Here is a 15,065-nt window from a genome sequence, read left to right as displayed (position 1 = left end):
GCTCTCTTAAATTCCATTGCGTTGAACGATGAATTTTTCAAAATGATTAATTTTTGTGTTGTATGACTGACTGCAGTTTTTGTGAATTTTCTTTTTCAGTATTTTGAAAAATGTTTTGAAAGAATTTTGTTTTTGTCCAATTTTTCTATGAAAATCGAAATTCAATCCTTATTTTGTTTGATTTTTATAGCTGCATAAGTAATTTAAAATATTTGATTTTGAGAGGAGAAAAAATTTTTATTGAATTTTCGTTTACTATTTTTTTCATAATTATAATTTCAGTGGGGTTCAAAAATATTAGAAACCGGTTCGTTGAAATTAATATCATAACAGGAGTGTAATGGGAGTGTTAGAAAAAAACATTGATGTTTCATCTTACATACGAGTATAAGAAATTTTTATTACTTTCGATGTGAGTTGAGATGAGTTGAGATGAGTTTCAATGAAACACCGCTGAGTAGTTTCTAATTTCCAGTTTTATTAGCTTTTAAATTATAATAGACCATTACAGTAGAATATAGGCTGTTAATAAAGTAAATTAAATATTCGTAATATTCAAATTACGAAAGTGAGAAATCTGTGTTGTAAATAGTGAAAAAAATAGCGACAAATTAATAGTGAGGTTTTCTAATATTCCAGTTATAAGAGCACTAAAGTTTAAATTTCCAATTAAAGTTTTCCAATTCAAAATTATACTTTATACCAAAGATTTTGTTATTAAAGAACGAGTAACAGTTTGAATAGTTATATAGACTTGATAAAGAGAAATTAAGTGGTCAGTTTTAAGATTGCTTTGCGTTATTTCTATAAGTAAACCTGGAATCAAATGGAAATATAAAATAATCAAATGAAACCAACCATTTTCTTGAAATGAAATATTTTCCTTTAAAAATTTAAAAGAAATTTAAGGAGAGTAGGGAAACAAAAATTAAAAGAAATGATAGAGAACAAGAAATACGGGAGAGAAAAAAAGTGGTGAAATGGGCGAATATTTTTAATCTAGAAAGAGGGTATTTCTAACAAAGATTTTGTTCTAACAGGTTTCTAATTCTATTTGTATGTATACAGGATGATTCAGAGAGGCAACACAACAACATATACAATTACTTATAGGGTCGAAAATGGATAAAAATTTTGTTCCGTACTAGGTGCCAAATATCAAAGATCTTCGAGTTACAGGGACCTTAGGGAATTTTCACGAAATTTCTACTTGTCCAAAATTTCTACGTTTCTGCTTATAACTTTCCTTCCGCAAAATTAGGAGTTTCAAATGAACAGTTTTTGAGTCACCCTGAATGCTGTTCAATTGCTTTTTGAATTTTGTTCAATAGTGGAAATTTTTTTAATAGACCGAGTGTTGCAGCTGTTGTTTTTGTATTTTAGAATATCATAAATCATAAAGTGTTAGACGTGAATACATTAGATTGCCAGAATCTATTAAATAATTAATGTTAATGTGTCTGTTTTAAAAAAATTATTGTTAATATATGACCTATTACTAGTTTCAAAAGAATTGAAGCATTATACTCAAACTGGGAATCTGGCTAACTTTGAATGGTTAACTGGGATTTTATTATTTTTGCTCAATGTTCAATTTTTCTCGGATACTTAATTCAAATTCAATTACAATTTTAATCTTCGGCTTACAGCAACTACTCGTTTTCATTACTATTTTTATTGCATTTTTTATTTTAGCATTTTAATTGCAAAAAAAAAAATTTTTAAAGGATCATCCTCTATATATTTTCATTTTCGCATTTAAATGAATGAAAAAATTAAATTCAATGAAAAATTATTAATAAAAAAATAAAACCTTTTTAAAATTGAATAATTCATTATTGAATATATACTTGCACTTCAATCGAATTAATATTCAATTAAATTTTAACATAAAAATTTTAACATCCTACTAATTTATAATTCAATAAATATGGTAAAAAATACCACCTTCGCATATATTATTGAATTTTTCTTGGCATAAAACTGATCACTTTTGTTTTCATTAATTGTTTTGTAAATATTAAAATGACGATAGTCAGACGGAACAGCAACAATATTATAGTTTGAATATATCAACATTGTAATATTCAGACAAGCTATGAGGAAAAGTATTTGACCATATATATTCTAAGGTATTTGCCAAGATTGTGTTTATATTGAAAAAAATGGTAAAGGTTGTTAGTGATTTGCATTTAAACAAGCATGTTTTTAAAATTCTAAGATTCTAGCCTTTACATATTTCGAATAGTGAAATGTGATTGAAAATTCTAACAAGGTTCTGAGATTTTTTTTTTAAGAATTCTTAAGGAATAAATAAATTTTCAATAACAATTACTTTAAAACAATTCCTTATCACCATTCGTTAAGCGCTCTTACAAATAGTGCTAATGCAAATAGTGTTTCAACACTATCATTTTATTTTATATATGTGTTGTTAGTATGTAAAATAATTACAATAAAAAATATCCTTTGTAATATTAGATTTGATTAGATTTAAAAATTGAAGATAAATTTTTTTTATGATTTAAAAACGGGTTTTCTATCACGTTCCTGGAAAAAGATGTTTTGTATCTCGAATAAAACGGTCTGCCTTAAGATCCATTCAATACTGAAAAATTCGAATTTCTCTTGAGAATATTGGCAGTCTGCTATTTTTTCCAGATTCAGATATTAGAGTGCCAGAGAGAACATTTTTTTCCTATAAAATATAAATTAAAATTCAACATTTTTCATGTTATTGGATAAATTTTTTTCAATTTTCGCCTACAGATATGCAATATTTATTTCAAAAAAAAAATCATCATTTTTTTGACGAAATCGCCGTCTTACTTTTGTGTTTTGACGTAATAAAGGTCTTTTAGAGACATAACGAGTAGAAATGTAAAGGATTTAAAATTCTGAAGGCGCTTCATTTGTGACCGCGTTTTCTCTAATTTTTATAGTGTTCATTACCACTGATCTTTAAATATATTTTGTATGTAAATTGTGTATTGCATTGTAAAAAGTCTATTGTTATCACTTAGAAAACAACAACAACAAGAAAATTATGCGAAATTTTTTTTACTATTTTTCATATTTTCCTCCAAAATACAAACGAATTTCTCGACATATTCATATAATTTTTCGATATTATACAAGCGAATGAAATATTTTTGATGCATGCTTGTTAAAATAGCATTTTTAACGAGGTTTTGTTTTTTTTTTACAATTTTTACAAATTTACAAAATGAAAAAAATTTGTTTTTTATTTTTATCTTGTAAAAAATAAAATGTTCGCCCGGGGGTAATTTTTCCTATAAAATGTTTTTTTTTCAGTCTGTTTTTTCTCAAACGATTCGATTACGATGATTTTATGCAATTCTCTCGAACAATTGTTACTTCTTTCTAATCGAGTACAATGTATAAAATTTTATGCAGAATGATTTTACTCAAAAGGAGGAGTAAAATTATTAAATGTTTAATTTATTACAGTTAAAACGAAAAAAACAATTCACAAGGCTTAATTTTGAATACAAAAATATTGTTGTGATTTTATTGATTGATCAAAAATTCATAAATTTTGTATTGAATGATCACTCAATTTGTATGAGTAGGAACATAATATGTGCGTGTATACAAAATTTTAGTTAGCCTAAATTGGACATTGTAAATAAAAAATATAAGTAACATGAATGGAAAATTGCTGTGCATAATCATTATATGACCAATTAATTGTATGATACTCAAAGCAATTGAACTTAAGATTTGTTAAGATCAATAAAATTTGTCTAAAGCTCAAATATAAATTAAATTGTTCGAAGACTTAACTTTAATTTTTATACTTATATACAATTCTCATATTCGAATTTGGTACTATGTTAGTGCTACTGTAAAAATCACTTACGCTCAACAAAATTTTTCTATGAATTAACTGATCTATAAACAAATTTCCATTTCATACCGAGATTTATTAATATGACTATCAACTAATACCAAATAATTTAAATTTTATTAGTACTCGTAATATAACAGATTCCTATTAGAATTTGAATAAATTACTTGAAAATTATTTAAAGAATAACAAAGTATATGAGCATTTTTAAGAAAGAATAATGTAATTGAGTGTAAAAAACTTGAATGTAAAAGGATTAATAAAGCTATACTCATAATATCACATTTCAAATGAGATTAACACAAATGCCTTTTCCTTCCATTTAATAATTTCAATTTATTTAAAGTAATAGATTTTTTTTTTAAATTTTCTGTCAGCATTTCAATTAAATGAAATGCACATAAAAAATTAAAATATAATCACTTAATATACTCATTTCTGAATAAAATAATTCTCATTTTCTCATTAAATCCCGAGAAAAATAATAAAATAAGATTAGAGTTATATAACAGCAATTAAGAAAATTTTTATGTTAACTATACAGACACTCATAATATTGTAAGAGAATTTTCTCTATACAATAAATTTGGTGAGTTTTAATGAGAAAATAATTATTTTAATATTCACATTAAGTACTACTCTCTGTTCTTGTGATTTGAAGTAAACTAATTTAATTGGAATTGAATAGTGGGTGTTTTTGATTATATACATATAATTTGTGTTTGAATTTCTAATTTATACTTCTTAAATAATTTTAATAGGAAAAATATGATTTCAATCTAAATTAGAAATTGAGAATATTAACGCAATATTTTAAAATTAACGCCATGTTTCTAAAAAATCTCAGTTTGCAATTGTCGTTTTCAAAAAGAGACTGAAAATGCATTACTACATTTATAACTACATGTACTTCGTACATATACTACATATAGTTCTTTCAGAGTATCCAATTATTAAAGGAACTTCAAAGGCAGTAGAATATTAAGATTTTGAACTAAATTACCAAAAAAAAAAATTGAGTCTTAATTATTAATTGAATAGTAAGTCTTAATTGACCTAAAACTATGAAAAAAAATTCTGATGTAGTTAGCACATTACCGAACCGGACGTATACTCGTATTATCTAGTTTAGTGCAAGTTCTACAGAAGATTTGACTCTTGGTAGAGTTTTACTTTATGCCACCCGAATTACCTGAAAAGTTCGTCAATTTCGGTAACAACCAAAAGTCAAATATCAAATTTAAAGGAATTTCGTCAATTAGTTCCGTAGACACGGTAAAAAATCTGAAATACGCCTTTAGTTTTTCAGAAAATGTATAGGTACATTTATTTAACCCTCCGAATTTGAATATTAAATTTGAAGAAAATTGATTGATTATTTCTCTTTATATGCTCGTTTATGGGGTCTTACATACCCCAAAAGTTGATCAATAGCCGAAATAAACTCACATATAAAATTTCCACAAAATCGGTTTTTTGCAAAAATGTAAAATCAACTCGCTGAAAAGTCACGTTTCCGAGGACTGACATACCCCAAAAGTTGATGAATCCGTGATATAGCCGAAATAAACTCACATATCAAATTTCACATTTAAATCGTTTCTACCAAACTTGAGATACACACGTGCATTTCTAAAAATAGTTTATTTGCGCTTTCCTACTGTGAAGATGTGCGTTCCCACCCAAAAATTCGACATCCGAAATTTGATGTCATCACATAGCTTCCCTGCGGTCGGTAAAACTGTTCAGGCCACCCAATAACTATGTAGACTTTGAGTAAATTCACAGTTCACTCAATTTTTTTTAATTTTAAAAGCGCACTTGTGTTAATTTCACTTATCAACAAGTGTTAATAGTATTAATTAAAGAAATCTAGTAGCTTTGCTTTTAAGTGAAAACAAACTTAAAAATTTCAAAATTTTCCACTTTTCATCGTTTGTTATTATTATTTTCATATTTTTTTTTGTATCTTGATCTTTTCATATTTAATGCAGTTTTTTTTTTCTTTTTTACTCTTTATTTTAACTTCAACTTTAACTCTTTTAAAATATGAAAAATTTTAAAAGAGAAAATAAAACATAAAATTAAATTTTTTTTGTATAAGAAAAGAAATTGAGAAGAAGAATAATTTGCGGTATGCCACAAAATATCTTCAGGATCAAGAAACGGAAAACATTTTTATAATATAAAAAAATATATTTTTTAAATCATGATAAGAAATTGAAAAAATGAAGAAGAAAAAACAAATTTATGATGATGAATAAAAGGGTAACTTGTTATAAATTGAAGTCAAAGTACCCATACATAAAAAATAATGCATAAATAAACTTGGGTTGCTAAATAAATTTCATAAAAAAATTCTGGAATGAAGGAAATAGATTTTTTGATTTGAAATCCAAAAAGTTAATAAAAATGATCACAAGTGCATTTCTGAGCTAATTTTTGAATATTGCGAGAGATTTCCTGCAGGAACTTGAATACGCACAATGAAATTTCACACAATCTATGAGAAAATGTACTTCTATTGCTTTGCTGTACAATTCCAGAATGAAATAAGAAATGAGCAATTAATATAGTTGGAATGTAATAGTACAATCTCATATAGCTTTCTCGTTTACTCTCTCATTCTCTTCTAATGCTCTCATATCGCATTCTAGTAAATTTATGTTTTATAATTTTAATGTAAGCTCAATATTCTCAAGACAGTTTAATGGAAATTTTTGATTTTGTAACAATATATAAATCAAGAGTAAAGATTGAATTTTTTTTTATACCCGTACGAATATACCTTAAGCTCACTAAATGATTTATAATAGTAAATACCGGAAAGCTATTTAAATTTGGATGCGATCAATGTCGTAGTTGGGGTAGCCGGCATTCTACTTTAAAAGTTATTTGGCTATATCTCAGCTAAATAACTGAAGCTTAAATATCGAAATTTCGCTAAGGACAATATATTATTGGGACAATTAATATCGCAGAAGCAAGTATAATATTGCAGTAAAACTGTTCGGCAATTATAATACGAATCTAAAAATCATTTATTCGTACAGGTATCACATTTAACTCTTCCTATATTCACGTTTAATTTAAATTTACGATTAAGGCATAAGACCATCTTGAGCTTCGATTCAAATAAATGAAATTTTCAAATCCTAACTATCAATTGAATATATGCCTAATTAACTCTTCAATATCAATAAATATTTGTTCTAGGAAATCACTATCATTATATTGACCACCTGCAAAGAACACATAAAAATCCACCATTGTTAATACTATTGTACTCGTAGATTAAAATTTGTGCAAGAATATTGATTTAACCTTATTGAAATTCAATTTGTTAATAAATATTCCCTGTTAGCCTTATATAATTAGTGTGAAATAAATATTATTGTTAACATATTGTCGACTAAGTCAATAATAGCTATATAAGAATAAAATAATAATTTTCACTAATAATTAATTTACAAATAACCGAAAAAAATTTCTCACATATACAGCAATTTGTAGTTTTTAAGCAAAAAATTATTATTACGAAAAAAAAAATTAACAAAAGGGCGGGTATACCAAAATAAATTTTTTTAAAATTTTTCACCTTAACCTTCGTAATATTAACACTATAGCGAGTCATAGTACTTTTATTACTTGTATATAGCAAAAATGTATACACAGAGTGTATGGTGTTTTTCTTTCCTTCTTTTTGTTATTGATAATGAAATCCACCGATGGATATTATCTTTCAATAATTTTTTTTTATGCTTTGTTATAATAATATTGCATAGTTTAGCATAGCAAAGCGTATTATGCTATACGCATAGCATAGCGTATAACAGATTTTAATATTTTTACCACATCATAAAAATTAAATATTTTATATATGTTTTTATAGACAGCAATTATTTTGTATATACACTGAAAGAAAAAAAAATAAAAATTGTTGTGTATCACGCAAGCTCATAGTTTTACAGCTGTTATTGCAATTGAAAACATTAGGGTGTATTAAAAATTTCTTGCTTCGCTTGTAACACACAATTACAGCTAAAAGAGTGCGTGATACAATAACACTGTTTTCTTGCATTGGCAATATTCTTCAGAAATTAAACACAAGTGTAGAATATTTTCGTGTTATAACAAGTATGGCAAAAAATTAGACTTGCTTCAGTTAAAAATCATGATTTGGGATTCAATGATTCATCTTTATTTAACTCAAACTATATTGATTCAAAGAATATATTATTAGAAGCCATATTAACATTAGGGTAAGACAGTAAGTTTTCCAGTTGTATTTAATTGTTGAGTTTTACAAGAAACTGCAATTTTGATTTATGTATTTAAATTTTGAAGTTAACATCCCCTCTAGTCGAGCCCGGATCCAAATATGATGTGTACATTTATGTCTTGTAAAGTCGCCCATTTAAAAATACATACTCTTAATATATACTATAATATCAAGAAGTAAAGATTTTCACAAAGACGTCAGAAGGTGAGTGATGATATATCTGGTATAAGCCGATACACTTTTTAATTTCGTTTTTCTAGGAAAACTAAAGAGTGGTTGAGTGAGACACATATAATACCGTTCTCTTACATTATTTTTTAAAAATTTCATATTTTTGTAGAAATTTCTTCAAATTTGACTAAAAAGATGGCGCTTTTAAAGTGTCAGGCTCTTCATTTTTCTGACTTATGAATGTAGAACAAAGTAGGGCAATACCCTAATTGTCAATTTTCATTTAAGTTCTATTTTGTTTACTTTGCCAAAGATTTCATCATTCACTGGGACTGGCGGCTTAACTGATACACTTTTTGACATTTATATTGAATCTGTCAAAATCTGTAACACCAGTCTACATTAGCAGATTTTTCAACTTTAATAAGACAACTTTAGATTTTACTTGATTTTCACTTTTTTTGTATTTGAAGAAAAACAAAACAAAAAAAACAAGAAAAAGACAACAAGAGCAATAAACAAAACTTGTAATTCAAGACTAAAACGTGCAATTCGAAGCAATTTTAAAGCCGGCATAATTTTTCTCTTTTTTTTTTTTTTGTGTTTTTTGCTTCTCTTTAAAGTTTTGTAAGTGCCTGCACTGCAAATGATTATAAAGGGAATTTTAATTTTTTTGCTCATTTTTTTATATAATATTTGTTTTCATATTTTTTCTTTTTTTGTGTGCAGTAAACATTGAGAAATAAAATTTTATAATGCAGTGTACATGAAAGAATTTGCGTATTAAGCAAATATTTTTAATGGTTACACTAGATGGCAGCTGATTGATCGTGTGTGTATATTTTCAGTTTACATTTTTATGACAACAAATACAAAAAAAACAAATGCTCAATTAAATATTGGAATTTAATTTTTTGTGTTTTTTTTGCCTAACAAGTTTTAATGAATTTAATTGTGAAAATTAAATAGAAAAATTTAAAAAAAAAAAATAATCAGGCTTTTACATTTCTAGAAATATTTAAAAGAATTTATAATGGTTAAGCTATGGTTGTATTTAATCAATGAACTTTTCTTCATAACCTGAACAGATAAAAATGTGGAATAAATCGATGAAACACGTACGACGGGATAATTTCCGAGTATTGAGGCAGACAACAATACTAATTCTATAATGCCGACATTAAAATTTTCTTAAAGTTTCAATGTCTATGTTGCTATTACTTTGAGGAGAGCAAAGTTGCTGAAGTGTTTTTGATTTCAAAATTTATTACATAATGTCTTATAATTTTGTGTTATAAAACTGAGAATTAATGTAAATGTCTAATTATTTTTTCCAATTCGGCTTAAATTCGGCTTAAATAAGAAAAATTATTGTTAATTAATGTCAGCAAAGGACAAACTGATTAATTAAACCTTGTCTTCGGGCTTTTAGTACTGGTTAATCAAATCTGGCTTAAGTCTTCTAAATTTTAAAATGCAACCTTAAACTTAGCATTTTGTAGGCAATCGCCGTATTCAAATTTTTATATATTTTGTTGAGTATAATAAACTCATTAGTGTGATGGTGAAGCGCACAGATAAATTAAGTATCGCAAATTTAAATTGTTGCAAGTGAGCATCCTGAAAGTTTGCAAATTTTGTGTGAAGCCAGTTAATTACAATAATGCATGGTTAAATTGTTATTTTTTGTTTTTTTTTTCTAATTAACCTACTTAAATTAGTTTTTAATTTCAAACAAGTTTTTTTAATAAAATTTGAGTTTTTTCACAAAAGGTCTAGCATTTAGCACAAAATAGAGAGTAATAGAAACCAATAAAATGTTAAAATTGCTTATACCAACTGATATGCTTTTTATATTCTTAAAAAAACATTAAGCCTTTTTTCGCTACTTCGACTATTTGTACCATGCCGATCTCGGACACTAATACACATAAGTCACTGAAACCCATACAGAACAGAAAGAGGGCCGTTCGAAACTAGTACTAGTGTAAAATTTGCTACTTAGAATATATGTGCACTTCTCCATCGATATTTTTGAATAAATATTTTGTGGTTGCAACAAATTTGAAAACTATGAGGGAAATTATTATTAGTTACTTGCAAACACCCATTTAAGGAAAAGGATTAATATATGAAAGACTGGTTATCAGAAATCATAGTTTTTAGGTGGACTTATTATGTTATATACCCGAAATTTTACTTGAAAATTGAGATTCCTCAAATTTACAGGATATCAATTTCTATAATAAAATTTTAAGATCGACTCAAATAAGCCGAATTAGCAGTAACTTCAGCTTTACAGAGAATTACTTATTCAATTTTCTGTAATATAACAATTTAATTAAAATTTTTAAGGAAATTATTAAGCAAAATCAAAAATATTTCATTGCATTCCCAAAATCCTAAATTTGTAGAGTTAACCCAGTGCATACCTTCACTGAATGACACACATAAACACCATGTACTCAATTACATAAAATAATAACATACTAATTAATTAAAAAAATATATATTTTTCTTTTATATAGAAATTTAACCCTAACATTATGACAATACTCATAAATTATAATGAAAATCTTCTTAATAAAATTTTAAAATATACCAGAGAACTAAAAGAATTTGACATAAAGATTAAATTATTTTATTACACCTATAATGAATTTATTACACCTTATGACATCTTTAGATGCTGCACATCCAAATTGGTGTTACATACATATAAGTAATATATCTATATAACAGTATGTATGTGAAAATAACTGTTATATATATAGTTATACAATAGTTTTGTAAAAGAATTTTTATATTCCAATTTATAATTTTGAAAGAAACCCACCTTAAAGAAATTTTCATAAAATATTAGAGATGAAATTGAATTTACTCTCATATGCATATATATATATTAATCTTAGGTTTATAAGAAAGACATAGAATATTTATCAAAGGATGTCTCTGTCTCTTGAGTGCCACTTTTTTTATGCAAAAGTTTTTCTCTTTTTTCTTTTGTCTTACTTTTTGATGAATATTTCAAAAGAAATGCGTTGTAATAATATTTTTCTTTGACTACTCAAAACACGCAATATATTATATGGCATCACATTTTATTACAAATAATCTAAATCTATATACATTAACTCGAAGGCAAATGTTGGGACATTTGTAAAAATAAGTAAGTAATAAAGTAAGTTTTTGATTTCACCCAATAATTTAGTAATAATTAAATTTTCGAATTTAATGCAATTACATGTTTTCGTTATCAAATCAATTTTAATAAATATAAGAGAAGGGACAGCTTGGACGGGTCCTTGCTGATGAGTTGTAGGATATTTTCACGAGAAAATTACTCGAATTCATCAAAAACATGAGTCTCGAGGGGATGATGTAGACGAGAAACTGAGAGGCACAGTGGACCTTTTAGGTACACTCATTTTGCAATATACAATTTACAATCTACCATACTTTTCTCAAATTTCTGATTAATTTCGATTTAACGACCAATGTTGACATATGTAACTGGTAAAAACTATTTATAAACCACTTCAGCAGATATTCGAAGCACTTTCTTTCAAAATGAATAAGGTAGCCTTATATCTCTCATGTGATACAAATTATGTATATGGTTGGAAGCATTTTAATGCTTAAATTCAATACGACCGATAAAAATTTTCTTTATCATTAAAACATTAATTTTTTATTCTTATACAAAAAAAGATATAAAAATGTCATCTAAATTCCTTCTTTTTCTCTCTCTATAGTATGTTAAGATGAAGAAAAACTATTTATATAAATTTTTATCTAGCATGTCTTATATAAATTTCTTATAAGTATACATATAATATATATGTACATAATATTATAATATTCTTATGTCATGTTATATTGATTAAAATAAAATTTCAACATAAAAATCAAAAATAATTTAAAACCTATAATAAACTTAAAACGAAAAGAAAAACCGTCTATAAAACTAAAACAACAACATATAACAAATAAACATAACAATAAGCACCGTCTCAACACATAAGTAAATATAAATGTACGCATACAAGTCTATATGTATGTATATACTAACGTATTTTATCATAAATCTCTCAACATAAAATCGTATCGCATCATAATTTTTAACTTCCTCATTGTTGTCCATATTTAAAATATTAGATGCAATCGGTCCATTATGCCTATAAGCTTTCAATTTTTATAATTTTATTAATGTCTGATACTGATAAATTTCAAGAAAAGAGAAAAAAAAAATTCATTTTTATTTTACTCTTTTGTTTTTATTTTTATTTTATTCCACTAAGTTCAAATACATAGTTAAATTCAGGGGCGGATTTAGTATTCGTGACCAATATGATATTATTATGACTTTATTCAATAAAGCGTTGTGAAACTCAAGAATAAGCAGATATACAGAAGCTGTGTTGTCAAAAAATGAATATTTTGAAAAAAATTGAGGATGAATAATAAAATCTCGACATTTATTTTTTGCACGAACTTCTCGGTAAAAAATATTACTATAATACGAGTATGAGGATGATCCGATAAATATGCAATGCATTCATATATAATATTTTCATTGATTGAGAACTATTTAATAAAATATGACTTGCAATAACTTTTATATAGAGTTGTGCGTGTTTCATTTATATAAATGAAACACGCACAAATTATTTATAATACTAAAAGTAGTCATATTACAAAATTGTCAGAGAAGTTCTTATAATGTTAAATCAAACAGGTCACTAATTACAATAGAAATGAAAATACTGACAGTGTATAATAAGGCGAAATATAGTCGGATGATGGAATTTATAACTTAGTAAATGAAATTACTGCAAGTATAGTAATTCAGACGCGACTGTTAATATTAAATGTCACGAGGAGGTCGTGTTTTTGTTCACAAGAGTTAATTATTGTATTGAATTATAGTTTGTTGGGCTTAAAATATAGTATAGAGTGCGATTAAACTCGTGTGATTATCTACAACAATATTATTGTTACAATCGAATTAAATTTCCATTTTGTTAAGTTCCAGTGTTTAAAGATTTTTAAGTTAAACTCATTAAATTAATAATTCTAAATTTGGATTTAAGTGCATATTTAAAAAAAAATCGTAAGAAGTAAAATTTTTATTAAAATCAGTATAACTACATTTAAAACGTGAACGAACTCCTAATCTATATTCAACGTTATTAATTCTTAAGAACTATAATCCTGTAACACTATTTTGCTTTTGTGGCTCATATGCCTGACTTTTAATAAATTTTTACTAATCTCTTCTCTTTTAAGTACTACCCTGATATAAAATAGTATTATAACATTGTTGTAATTGTAAAAATGGAGGAGACTGACAAGAAGAAAATAGAATAAAATATTTTAGATAAAAACAGAGATTCAGAGAGAGAGAGAGAGGGAGAAAATTAAAAAAGAAAAAACAAGCATTCATTTTAAATCACTGACTAAAAGAATGTAGGTGGCTCTATACGATTTTAAGTATTACAAATTTAATTTTATTCTGTTAACGCTGTTATTATTTCTTTTTGCTTTCTCAGTCTTTTCTACTTTTCTTATCTCTTTTATACTTAGGTATACATTATTATTATTATTTGTATTATATTTTATTTATTAATTTGTAGTTTTTGTTACTTGTCAAAATCTATTATTATAAAAAATATATATGAAAAAATTTATATCGGTCTCCTTTCTCAAGCTAAACACAATACGAACAAAAATTAATTCTTCTCACCTACTATAAGAGACTTAAAGTTTTTCTTAGTATCGCGTTAATAAAACAAAAAAAAAAAATATTTTATGTAAAAATTTTCCTGTTGACTTAAATTTGTTATTTTCTTGTCTAATATTTTATTATTTGAGTGCTGTTATACATAGCAAACATATTATATTGTAAGTCTGTTATACACTGAAAAAAATGATCACCATTTTCGTAGCCAAAAAACATAACTACAACTTTATATCTGAAGTTGCTAAAAAAATAACAAAATTAACAATATTTCTGCCTCCATATGGAATACATATTTATTCTGTAGTGATATACATAGCTGATTTAAGACATGTAAAATGTAGCTAGATTTTATGACTACATTTTTAACTGCCCCTATGAGATTCTACATATGTACATGACAAACAAAACATTTCTAAAATTACTGCGTTGTATTGAAAATTAAGCTAAATATTATGACTGATTTTGCAATAGAACATATTCACTCACAACTCTCACTGTTTGTTTGTGCAGTAATACAAAATTGCTGTAATAGCTAAAATATATGCTGAGGATTTGGCCAATTATACAGCTATCTTTTTCTATATATAAAATCTACAACGAGAATGCTATATTAAATTTGTAGTATTATTTATTAAAACATCTATTTTCTCATTTTACAAGACTGTTTTTGGATAACGGTAATATTAAAACTTTGATTTTTGAATATTGCGTCTGAATTATTATGCGTAAGAAGTAGTTCAAATATTTCGATTGGACTATACGCAAGTTAAGTGTGAAAGTTAAGGTAAAAAAAAAATTTAAAATAAAAAATTAAATGCAGTAAAAATGGATAATTTTGTAAAAAATATTTTGGAAGAATAGGGACTTACATAGCTCATTAAAACCTATTTTTGAAGGTAAGTAAGTAAAATTTTTACAAATTTTAATTAAAAAAAAACATATCATTAATCGGAAGGTGAATATGAGTGTGGAGTTATTAATTGAACATATACATATAT

The 15,065-nt window shown here is 25.7% G+C and overlaps 1 protein-coding gene across 1 annotated transcript in view; it reads right to left on the bottom strand.

Annotated features, from left to right (window-relative positions):
* LOC129611466 (uncharacterized) overlaps positions 1-15,065 on the bottom strand; it is a 38,711-nt gene that overhangs the window by 23,318 nt on the left and 328 nt on the right. The window lies entirely within an intron of this gene.

Source organism: Condylostylus longicornis, unplaced genomic scaffold (assembly GCF_029603195.1).
Source record: "Condylostylus longicornis isolate FDR11 unplaced genomic scaffold, ASM2960319v2 ptg000049l, whole genome shotgun sequence".
Lineage (NCBI taxonomy): Eukaryota > Metazoa > Arthropoda > Insecta > Diptera > Dolichopodidae > Condylostylus > Condylostylus longicornis.
This window is presented reverse-complemented; position numbering and strand designations above follow the sequence as displayed.